Source organism: Chiloscyllium punctatum, chromosome 2 (assembly GCF_047496795.1).
Source record: "Chiloscyllium punctatum isolate Juve2018m chromosome 2, sChiPun1.3, whole genome shotgun sequence".
In the NCBI taxonomy this organism is placed as follows: domain Eukaryota; kingdom Metazoa; phylum Chordata; class Chondrichthyes; order Orectolobiformes; family Hemiscylliidae; genus Chiloscyllium; species Chiloscyllium punctatum.
Window position 1 is genome coordinate 156014408 of NC_092740.1, and position 12588 is coordinate 156026995.

General features: G+C 43.4%; 1 protein-coding gene across 7 annotated transcripts in view; it reads right to left on the reverse strand.

Moving 5' to 3' along the window:
* Positions 1 to 12588, reverse strand: part of dock8 (dedicator of cytokinesis 8) — a 273640-nt gene that overhangs the window by 202644 nt on the left and 58408 nt on the right. Inside the window, exon 1 of one of the 7 annotated variants that reach the window (XM_072590894.1) lies at positions 4531 to 4561. The exons of the other annotated variants lie outside the window; for them this stretch is intronic. The gene's annotated coding sequence lies outside the window, so the exon portion shown is untranslated. Of the gene's footprint in view, positions 1 to 4530; positions 4562 to 12588 lie in introns of those variants that run through there. 7 annotated transcript variants of the gene reach the window in all.

Genomic DNA, 12588 nt, shown 5'->3' on the forward strand with positions numbered 1-12588 from the left:
TCCATTATGTAGTAATCATGCTTGCCTGTAAGACCCTTTAGTGTGAATTCATTAATTTATCCTGTCTCATTAGGCAATGGCCTAGTGGTATTATCGCTGGACTAACAGTGGTATTAATCCAGAGACCCAGGTCATGTTCTGGGGACCTGGGTTCAAATCCCAACACAGCTGATGGAATTTGAATTCAATAAAAAGAAAATCTGGAATTAAGAGTTTCATGATGACCATAAATCCACTACTGATTGTCGGAAAAACCCACCTGGTTCACTAATGACCTTTACGGAAGGAAACTGCCATCCTTACCTGGTCTGGCCTATATGTGACTCCAAACCCACAGCAGTGTGGTTGCCTCTTAACTGCCCTCTGGACAATTACGGATGAACAATAACTGCTGCCTAGCCAGCGACGCTCTCATCGCATGAATGAATAAAAATAACACAGTATTCAGTCCAAAATAGCCTGGTCCCTGGTAGGTTGTACTGCTTGAAGAAATGATCTCAAATACACTGCATGATCCCATTGTCCAGGCTACTGTTGCCAATCTGTTTGTCCAATCAATGTGACAATTAAAATCATCCATGATTATTACGATACCTTTCTGGTAAACCCAATGTTTCTTGATACATACTATATCCCACTGTATAGCTACTGCTAGGCCTTGATAAACGTACTTCCGTCAGTGACTTCTTTCCTTAGTGGTTGCTCATTACCACACAAACTGATTCTACATCCTTACCTTCTCTAATCCATACTCTGTCCTGATTTCATCCTTTATTCTCCAAGCTGTCCCAGCTCCTTTTCCCTTCCTCCTGTTCTTCCAAAATGTCAAGTACATTTAAATACTCAGGTCCCAGCCTTGGTCACCTTGCTCCAGTTTCCCTGTGATGACTTATATTAGAGTCATTTATTCCTACTTGTGCCATCTATTCATTCAATGAATGCACACAGCATTCATAACAAAAAATAATCTGTAATTCTGTTTTTTTTAATCATTTTTCCTTGTGACCTTATTTTATTTCTAGTAAACTCTTACAATTATACAATATTCTTAGAAGTGTACATTTCTTGCTAACAAAACTAGAAATTGTTGAAAAAGCTCAGCAGGTCTGGCAGCATCTATGGAGAGAAATCAGATTTAACATTTCAGGTCGAATGACCCTTCCTCAGAAACGTTAACTCTGATTTTTGTTTTTGTCTCTGATTTACAGCATCTGCAGTTCTTTTGATTTTTATTTCTTGCTGTCCTCTATATTATTACCTTGTTGTTACCCTATACAATTGCTTTTTCCTTTCTCATAAATGTCCCAAATTTCCCCTCCTGTTAATTCCCCAGTATTTAAAGCCCTCTCTGAGGCAGAGTCATGTAACTTGTCAGTACTCTGGTCCCACTGTGGTCTAGACAGAGACGATCTCAATGAAGGGAGATCTCTCATTCCCTGTCTTGATGTCAGTGACCCCTGAATTTAAACTATTTCTCAAACACCAATGTTTGAGCCATGATCCTACTTCAAATTTGCTCATGGTTCAAGTAGCAATTTGGAGGTATGATCTTTGTGGTTCTGCTTTAGTTTAGCCTCTAGCTGTTCCTACTCCCTCAGCGGAGCCTCTTTCTAGTCCCTCTCTAGGTCCTCGGCAGATAGGTGGACCACAAAACACAAATCCTTGCCATATCATGTCACAGCTTTCTTTAACTCCCACACTTGACTGGCTCATTGCATCATGGTATCACGGTCAGTTCATTCATCGCTTCTTCAGTTTTATTTGCACCTTCAGAAGCTGCGAAGGCCATAAACCTGTTGGACAACTGCAAGGCCTGAACATTCTCCAGTGTCACCCTGTGAATCCCCTTATCTGCCTCCTTTACAGTTCCACTTTCCAGGTCCTGACCACTGACACTGGGGAGACTGGATGCCTTCTCACAGAGCATTTTAGGGAACATCTCCAGGACACCTGCACCAATCAACCCCACCGCCCCGCGGCCCAACATTTCAACTCCCCCTCCCACTCTGCCGAGGACATGCAGGTCCTGGGCCTCTTCCACCTCCACTCCCTCACCACCCAACGCCTGGAGGAAGAATGCTCCATCTTCCGCCTCGGGACCCTCCAACCCCAGGGCCTCAATGTGGACTTCACCAGTTGCCTCATTTTCCCTGCCCCCACCTTACCCCAATTCCAACCTTCCAGTTCAGCACCTTCCTCATGACCTGTCCCAGCTGTCAATCTTCCTTCCCACCTATCCGCTCCACGCTCCTCTCTGACCTATCATCTTCATCCCCACCTCCATCCACCTATTGTACTCTTAGCTACCTTCTTCCCAGCTCCACCCCCTCCCATTTATCTCTCCACCCCAGAGGCTCCCAGCCTCATTCCTGAAGAAGGGCTTTTGGCCGAAACGTCGATTTTCCTGCTCCTCGGATGCTGCCTGAACTGCTGTGTTTTTCCAGCACCACTCTAATCTAGACTCTGATCTCCAGCATCTGCAGTCCTCACTTTCACCAAATTCAAAAATATCAAGTCTAAGAGGATTGCCTTCCCCCAGAACAAAATGTATCCATAACCTCCCCGCTTTCTGATGCGCAGTTTCTGAAATTCAGACTCCAGCTCATCAACTCAGAATGTGAGTTTCTCAAGCTGCAGATATTTATTGCAGACATTATTACTAAGGACTACACAGCTCTCCACTAGTTCCCACATGGTCCAGCTGCTTCACATTACCTGCCCTGCAACCTTTACTAGGGGAAAGTGAGGACTGCAGATGCTAGAGAGTCAGAGTTGAAAAGGGTGGCGCTGGAAAAGCACAGCAGGTCAGGCAGCATCCAAGGGGCAGGACAGACGACGTTTCAGGTGTAAGCTCTTCATCAGGAATGGGAGGGGGTGCGGGAAAGGGGGCTGACAGATAAATGGGAGGGTGGGGGTAGGCAGCTGGGAAGGCGATAGGTAAATGCAGGTGATAGGTCAGAGGGGAGGGTGGAGCAGATAGGTGGGAAGGAAGATGGACAGATAGGACTGGTCAAAATATCAAAATATTGCACAATGACTATCTGCACTTACAACAAAAATGGTTTAGCTATAGAATAAGGAGCTATGGAGAATGAGGGGTATGGTTAGTGGGAAATACAGGTGGCGGCTGGGTGAACTCAATTCATCACTGTGTATTAATTACAAGCCATGCAAAAAAACGGTTCCCATGTGAATCTGGGAATTCTCACTGTCAGCACATAGGAGAATCTTCAAGGCTGGTCTTGAACTCGCTTTAATAAAGCATTAGATCCATTATTACTGTGTCAGGAAATGGACGGGCAAGTCCCTGTTACAGAGATCCTAAGCATCCTGCATTCTCCAATCGAATCTTAGGTACCAGTTACAGGCGAATTTCAGATGTTTTAAGACCATAATGTCATAAGAAGTAGGAATAGGAGTAGGCCATTCTGCCCCTCAAACTTGCTCCAACATTCAATAGGATCATGGCTGATTGGAAATCCCTTAAGCCAAATTTCCTGCCTTTCCCCATAACCCTAAATCCCCCTACTGATCCCCTATTGTGAATCTGGGAAATGGGGACTTCACGATAATTAAACTACACTTTAGTACAATCATTTTCACTCTCTCTCATTATGGGCAGTAGTTTAATACTGCAGAGAGAAGTGCTTTTAATCAACTGGCTCATCAGTTGTTTCAGTAAAATTATAGCACAGTGCAAAACCTACAAATAGAAAAAATATGAATTCAAAACTAAAATGGAACATGAGATGGGCTTGAATTAGTGAGGTCTACTTTTGTGGAGTCATTTTTGATCTCCTGTAGAGAGGCTCCATCCCTCCATACACCCATGGGTCAAAACCAGTTCATTGTCAAATTATTTACAGGCCCCAACACAGAACAGTAAAACAAATACAGCACTGGTATGATATCACACACCAATGAAAACTGATCTTTGCATTATAATTACACCAGTTTAAATAATTTGAAGTTTGGTTTTGCTACTAAGGTGTTTTCGCAAACAGGCTGTTTGTTATTTTTAAATTTACACTCCCAATCCAATTACCAACTTAACAATTAGTTATTTGATACTCTCAGAACCATTAATAATTAATGTTAGGCTTTTTTATACTAATTTCAGTTTAAGATGACACTGAATGTCAAAATGTTTTTATGATCATCACTGCCCAACTATATCACTTCAGAATGGTTTTTAGAGCACCTTTTGAATATAAAATCACAACAGCCACTCTACCAGTAACACCTGCTCACTTTATTACACTGAAAAACGTGGTGAAGCACAATACATCAGCCAGGATATCAGAAGGTTGTTCGTTGCTTTTTCCCCAAAATCGGCTTCACAGTGCAAAGCAACACTATCACATGAGATGAAATTGATCTATCACTTCAATACAAAATACAGTTTGCATATATCTCAGAATGATATCAAAGCATGGATGATAATACAACACACATTTGCTGCTCACTTTTGAAGTCCTTGCTATAATCAGCTTTGCACTAACTGCCTAGAATTGCCAAAATGTTTTTTACCTGATAAGAACGAGTGGCCAGATATACCTTCCTAAAATGGCGCCTTTGAGCTAACACGAACAAATCTACAACAGTTAAGTCACCAACAGGAGAAGTGGTGGTTACAAAACCATTCTTCTTCCTGCCTCATGCAAAACCACAGAGTTTTCTGCAAACAAATTAATATGTATTGGAGATAGGCAGCTGCACGCTCAGGAAGTGATGTCATGACAATTTGACAAAGTAGAGGAAATCAGTATCATTTTCACCTTAAACCCCTCAGCTTAAATGTAGTAAATATCATTTATAGTTTCAGACAACATAGAAAAGGTCCTTTGTGCTGTTGAGTCTGCACTGACATAACTATCACTAACAGTGTGCTAATCCCAATTTCCTGCACTTGTCCTATATCTGTGGGTGTCAAGATATTTGAAGTGCTCATCCAAATATTTTTCAAAGGTTGTAAGGTTTCCAGCCTCCACTACCTTCCTAGGCAATGCATTCGCTGAGTGAAAATGTTTTTTTTCCCAAATCCCCTCAGAATTTTCTGCCCTTTAGCCTAAAGTACGCCCTCTCATGATTGACCCCTCCACCACGGGGAATAGCTGCTCTCTATTCACCTTATCAATCCCCCTCATTACTTTATACACCTCAATCGTAACCCCAGTCTTCTCTGCTCTATCAAAGCCTAACTAGTTTCTCCTTATAGGTCAATTTCTCCATCTTAGGCAACATCCTGGTGAACCTCCACGGTACCCCCTCAAATGCTATCACACCCTTCCTGTAGTGAGGTGACCAGACCTGCACACAGTACTCCAGCTGGGGCCTGATCAATGCTCTGTACAACTCCAACATTGCCACCTTGCTCTTACACTCAATCCCACAATTGGTAAAAGCAAGTGTCCCATATGCCTTCTTAACAATCCTATTCACATGCTCCAACAATATCAGGGATTTGTGGATAATTACCCCATGATCCTTCTGTCCCCCTGAGCTACCCAGTCTCCTGCCAATCATTAAATACTCCCTCATCTTGTTTCTTCTTCCAAAGTGCATCTACTCACAGTTATCAGGGTTAAATAGCATCTACCACTGGTTTGTCTGTCTGACCAACCCACTATATCTTCCTGTAACCCACAACCATCTTCTTTACTTTTAGCCATTCTACCAATCTTGGTGTCATCTGCAAATTTATTTAACATGCCCACCACATTTTCATCCATATCACTTACACATATAACAAACAGAAATGGTCCCAGTACTGTGGTACACTACTGGACCCCCGCCTCCAGTCACTCAAACGGCCTTCTCCCACTACCTTTTGTGTCCTGTTACTGATCCATCATGATTCCCTCAATTCCATGTGCTTTAACTTTCTCAATTAGACTCCTGTGTGGGGACTTATCCAAAACTTTGCTAAAATCCATATACACTGTATCAACTGAACTTCCTTCATCCACACACTTGATCACATTTTCGAAAAATTCTAAAACATTTTTTGGGCAATTCACTCCTTCAGAATTTTCTCCAATAGTTTCCCTACCACTTACGTAAGACTCACTGCTCTGTAATTTCCTGGTTCATCTCTACTACCCTTCCTAAAAGGTGGAACCACATTAAGCTGTTCTCCAATCTTCTGGCACCACCCTTGTGACTAGTTTAAAAATTGGTTTCAGAGCCCCTGCAATTTCCTGCCTCACCTCCCACAGCAGCCTGGGATGTAATACATCGGCCCAGGGGATTTGTCTGTTTTTAAGCCTGACAGAGCCTCCAATACCTCTGCACCCCCCCCTCCCCGCCATTTCCTATATCAAACTGTGCAAGTTCCTCACAGTTCCTTTTCCTGAACTCCGTACCTACCTATACACTCGTTTCCAGAGAGTGAAGACTGAAGTGAAGTATTCATTCAACCCTTTTCAAATATCCTGTGGCTACACACACAGGTTGCCCTTATGGTCCCTAACTTTTCCCTGGTTAACCTCTTCCTTTAATGTATTTATAAAATATTTTAGTTTCTTCAGTTTTCTCCTGCATTTCCTATAATCCTCTATGGCCACAGATGAATTGCTCCCTTTGAACTTGCTAAAAGCCCTACTCTTCTTCTTTGTCCAGTCTTGAATTGTCTTAGATATTCAGGATTCTCTGAACTTATTGCTCCTTTCTGAATGCCCCACACTACTCCACTGATGATCTACCTGCAAGGAACTGTTCTCCGTCTTCAGTGGCTAGATCCTGCTTTATTTTAATAAAATCTACCTTCCCCCAATTCATAGCTGTCTTTCACAGGTCACGTTTTACCTTGTCCAGAACAAATTTGAACCATACCACGTTGCTGAGAGTGTGGTGCTGGAAAAGCACAGCAGGTCAGGCAGCTTCCTGAGGAGCAGGAGAATGGACGTTTCAGGCATAAACTCTTCATTAGGGCTTCCTGATTAAGGGTTTATGCCCTGAACATTGATTCTCCTGCTCCTTAGCTGCTGCCTGACCTGCTGTGCTTTTCCAGAACCACACTCTCGACTCTGATCTCCAGCATCTGCAGTCCTCACTGTCTCCATACGATGTTGTGGTCATTATTACCTGAATGATCCCCCCCCTCTGTCACATCAAACACTTGCCTGGCTTCCTTCCTCACAACCACATGCAGACTGTGCTACCCTTTGCTGGGCCTTCTATGAATTGATGCAAAAAGCTCCCCAGATTCTAGAAATCTGCCCCCTCTAAACCCTTCCCCCAGCTAGTTTGCAGAAACCGCTACTTCAGCCCAAAATTGCACAGCGAAGGTCACAGCAGGTACACACTGAAGGAGCAAACACAAAGTGTTAAATGAGCCAAGTTTGATTCATTTCGAGGGAGACTGAAAATAACTGGATTGTGGTTACAGTCTTACAATGCAATCATGCTACCGTGACTTCAGTTGGCACGTCTCAAGGAAGTCCTGCAATCTACTGAATGTCATTTCCTCAGCCAGCCACCATAGCCACACCTCCATACAGAGTCACAGAGTCATAGAAACGTACAGGACAGAAACTGACCCTATGGTCCAACTCGTCCATGTCGACCAGATATCCTAACCCAATCTAGTCCCATTTGCCAGCACTTCACCCATATCCCTGTAAACCCTTCCTATTCATGTACCCATCCAGATGCCCTTTAAATGCTGTAATTGTACCAGTCTCCACCACTTCCTCTCTTACTTACATGATATTTCACAGTCACTACTGAAAGGTTTGATTTTGCAACCTTGTATGCACAAAACAAAGTACAGGCCTGATATGGTTCATTCTCACAATTTGCTCACTTCCTTCATATCCCTCAACTTGTCCACAGTCCTGTGTGCTAGACTGTTTACTGAAGTCATCAAAAAAAAATCAGTAAGTATGAAAATGTGTTTCTTGAAACACTGTGGAAAATGTTTCCAGGTGGTACAGTGGCTCAGTGGTTAGCACTGCTACCTCACAGAGCCAGGGACCCAGGATCGATTCCAGCCTCGAGCAACTCTGTGTGGAGTTTGCACATTCATCCCGCGTCTGCGTGGGTTTCCTCCAGGTGCTCCGATTTCCTCCCACAATCCAAAGATGACAGAATGCACACGTATTTGGAAAATCAAGGTCTGATTAGGAATTGTCAACATGGCTTTGTGCGTGGGAAATCATGTCTCAGGAACTTGACTGAATTTTTTGAAGAAGTAACAAAGAGGATTGATGAGGGCAGAGCGGTAGATGTGATCTATGTGGACTTCAGTAAGGCATTTGACAAGGTTCCCCATGGGAGACTGATTAGCAAGATTAGATCTCATGGAATACAGGGAGAACTAGCCATTTGGATACAGAACTGGCTCAAAGGTAGAAGACAGAGGGTGGTGGTGGACGGTTGTTTTTCAGATTGGACCAGTGGTGTGCCACAAGGACCGGTGCTGGGTCCACGACTTTCCGTCATTTATATAAATGATTTTGATGTGAACTTTGGAGCTATAGTTAGTAAGTTTGCAGATTACACCAAAATTGGAGGTGTAGTGGACAGCGAAGAAGGTTACCTCAGATTACAACAGGATCTGGACCAGATGGGCCAATGGGCTGAGAAGTGGCAGATGGAATTTAATTCAGATAAATGCAAGGTGCTGCATTTTGGGAAAGCAAATCTTAGCAGGACTTATACATTTAATGGTAAGGTCCTAGGGAGTGTTTCTGAACAAAGAGACCTTGGACTGCAGATTCATAGCTCCTTGAAAATGATGTCGCAGCTAGATAGGATAGTGAAGGCGGCGTTTGGTATGCTTTCCTTAATTGGTCAGAGTATTGAGTACAGGAGTTAGGAGGTCATGTTGTGGCTATACAGGACATTGGTTAGGCTACTGTTGGAATATTGTGTGCAATTCTGGTCTCCTTCCTATTGGAAGGATGATGTGAAACTTGAAAGGATTCATTAAAGATTTACAAGGATGTTGCCAGGGTTGGAGGATTTGAGCTATAGGGAGAACAGGCTGGGGCTAGAGCGTTGGAGGCTGAGGGGTAACCTTATAGAGGTTTACAAAATTATGAGGGGCATGGATAGGATAAATAGACAAAGTCTTTTCCCTGGGGTGGGCCAGTCCAGAACTAGAGGGCATAGGTTTAGGGTGCAAGGGGAAAGATATAAAAGAGACCTAAGGAGCAACTTTTTCACACAGAGGGTGGTACGTGTATGGAATGAGCTGCCAGAGGAAGTGGTGGAGGCTGGTACAATTGCAACATTTAAAAAGCATCTGGATAGGTATATGAATAGGAAGGGTTTGGAGGGATATGGGCCAGGTGCTGGCAGGTGAGACTAGATTGGGTTGGGATATCTGGTTGGCATGGACGGGTTGGACTGAAGGGTCTGTTTCTGTTCTGTACATTTCTAGGACTCTGAGTACAGGTTAGGTGAATTGGCCATGCTAACTTGCCCATAGTGTTCAAGGATGGGTAGGTTAGGTGCATGTCAGGGGAAATGTACACTGATAGGGAAAGGGACTGGGTCTGGGTGGAATACTCTTCAGAGGGTCAGTGTGGACTTGTTGGGCCAAAGAGCCTATTTCCACACTGTGGGGATTCTATGATTTTATAATTCAAGAATGAATGCATAAAAACTGCTAGTCAGACTTAAATATAGATCACATTTTGCTTTATTACTTGTCAAACTAAAATATTAACTTACTTTTGTTTATTCTTACGCTGTCAGATCTTTGTGAAATACCACATTTTCTGATTAATTTCAGATCCTTTTTTAATCTCTGCTACAACTATATTCACTCTGGTATCAATTGAAACTAATGTAATGAACATACAGATATTTAAGGTTAAACAGGTTTAAAAAGGGTTAAACAGGTTTGAACTCTACTCACATGAGTTTAGAAGAATGAGAGATGATCTCATTGAAACATATCGGATACTTAAGGGTTTGACAGGGTCAATGCTAAGAGGATGTTTCCCATCAAGGGGGAGTTAGGACCAGAGGGTGTAATCTCAGAATAAAGGGGCACTAATTTCAGACTGAGATGAGGATGAATTTCTTCTCATCAGTCTTTGGATCTCCTTCCCCCAGGAGTGGGTCCTTGTGTATATTTCAGCCTAAAATAGAGAGATTCTTGATCAAAGATTACAGGCAAAATGCCGGAGAGGGGATATAGGAATGTCGGATCAGCTATGATACTATTGAATGGTGGAACAGGCTCAATAGGCTGAATGGCCTCCACCTATTATTATTTCGTATTGTCTTAACAAGTGAACAATCACCCTCACATGTTGCAGCCCATTCACCGCACTTACTTCATTCATTTCCTAATCTGCTCATCTAACACAAAGGAAAGTTTTTAAAAAAAACTCCCAATCTTATCTATTACAATGAAATGCAACAGGTGAACAATCACGATAAATTGTTTCATCTTTCACTTTGAGAAATGTGTAGCACCATGCTGAGTAAGTGAAGGTGTGTGCTATGCTTCCCTATGGGTACACGATGTAGCACCGTGCTGAGTAAGTGAAGGTGTGTGCTATGCTTCCCTATGGGTACACGGTGTAGCACCGTGCTGAGTAAGTGAAGGTGTGTGCTATGCTTCCCTATGGGTACACGATGTAGCACCGTGCTGAGTAAGTGAAGGTGTGTGGTCTGTTTCCCTATGGGTACACGGTGTAGCACCACGCTGAGTAAGTGAAGGTGTGTGGTCTGATTTCCTGTGCGTACAACAGGTGGCAGTGAACTGCAGCTAGCACCTACAGGGAGACTGCGCTTGAACGCTGAGGAAAGAGGTGGACATTTTTAACAAGTATATACATCTCAGGATATACGCGTGTTGACAATGATAGCATTTATTGCTGAAGCAGATTTTCTCTGGAGGAGGTACTGCTGAGCTTGCCTCTGGATCTGTTACAATCGATATGATTAAACAGCCATTAGATGGTGGTGGTAGTCTGAATATTCCCAAATCCAGTAACATAATGCGTATTTGACTTTCTTACTACTCTGCTGGTAAGATGTCTCTACCTTTCTACAAAAATCAAGGAATGCCCATGTTTCAGAGAAACAAACCTAAATAGAAACAGAAATAAAGTGCAGATGCTGGAATCTGAAGGCAGCAAACAGGAAGCTCAAAGAACACAGCAAACCACACAGCATCACGAGGGTTACACCCAAAACGTCGACTTCTCCACCTCCTGATGCTCCCTGGTTTGCTGTGTTCTTCCAGCCTCCTGCTTGTCTACTAACCAAACTTAAGTAGCTGTTTAAAATTTAGACATAAACAGATTTCATAGTCATGAAATCAATTCATATTCAAGACTGAATTTGAACAGAAATCAGCCAAGCCCATTTTGGCAAGTTCTATGGAGGGTTTCTCTCCATGGACCCGAACTAGATTTCTTACACTGTTCTCCAAAACCCCACCACATCACAATGCACCCTTGCCCCTTCTCCAATCTTCCCTCTCACCAGAGGGAGAAGCGTTTGCCGGTGCCTGGACCTCCCAGTTGGTTGGGCAACAACGCCATGTGTAAAGCTCAGCCGTTCACCCAGTCAAGTGCTGCCCGCCTTCATGCTCACTGAGAAAGGAAAACTAAAAGGAAACGTTTCTCAGTTACAGGCTGAAACTTCACTGCAGATACATTTTGATTGGTATAGCTACCTCCTCTCGCTGCTTCTAAGGCTCCTGACCCTAAAGCTGCCAATCCCATCAGAGAGTCAGCAGCATTAGCATTGCCACTGACAGGGCAACACCTAAAATCGAGGGATCATTAAGGGTGATACACCTTATGGGATCACTCATCTGGGATCTGGTGATGCCAGGGGCCCAGTCACATAGGCACTGGTGACAATGGTGGAGGGGGCAGGATATCACTGCTTTCACTGGAGTGAAGGTTATTGCAGCAGGAAAACCCCTCAATGGGATGAGGGCACAAAGAAGACTAAGTTGCCAGGATTTACCTCATGGTCTCCCAATGTAGCTGGGGCCCTTAGCCACCAGGCAAATGTCAGCAAAGGTAGATTGAAGCCTTTAACTGGCCAAGTGCCTCCAGTGGACTTTGGGTTCTGTGCCAATTTTCCACTGCTGGAAAATGACATGACATCATGACAGTACTGTCCAACACCCCCTCAGCCCATACAAACCCTGCCCCATCTCACAACCAGTTATCAAGCACCTGTGAAATTCAGCCCCCCAGCTAGATCAGACCAGCTTCATGGGAGAGGCTGGCTTTGTAAAAACATATTCTCAGTTCAGCAGCTTGTTATTAGAATGTCACTTGGTCCCTGCAGGTGAATCAAAGTAGAAAAATAGAGAGTGTACCCTTACCATGTTAACCATAGTCTGTACTGCCCTTAAGGAAAGCGGTCAGAGGTGACATGAAACAATTGCAATGAATATATATCGATTCCAATGTGCAACAAATATGCAAATGGGTGAGCAGCACCTGAGTCATCTTTGCATACTGAAACAAATGATGTTGTACAGGGTCTTTAGCAAATTAAAATGTGGAAGGCTTTCTGACATGTGGCTGCTTCCACAGTGAATACATTAAGCAGATTTCACTCAGTTTGTTGAAATAATGTTCTGCATCAGTTCCCTTTACA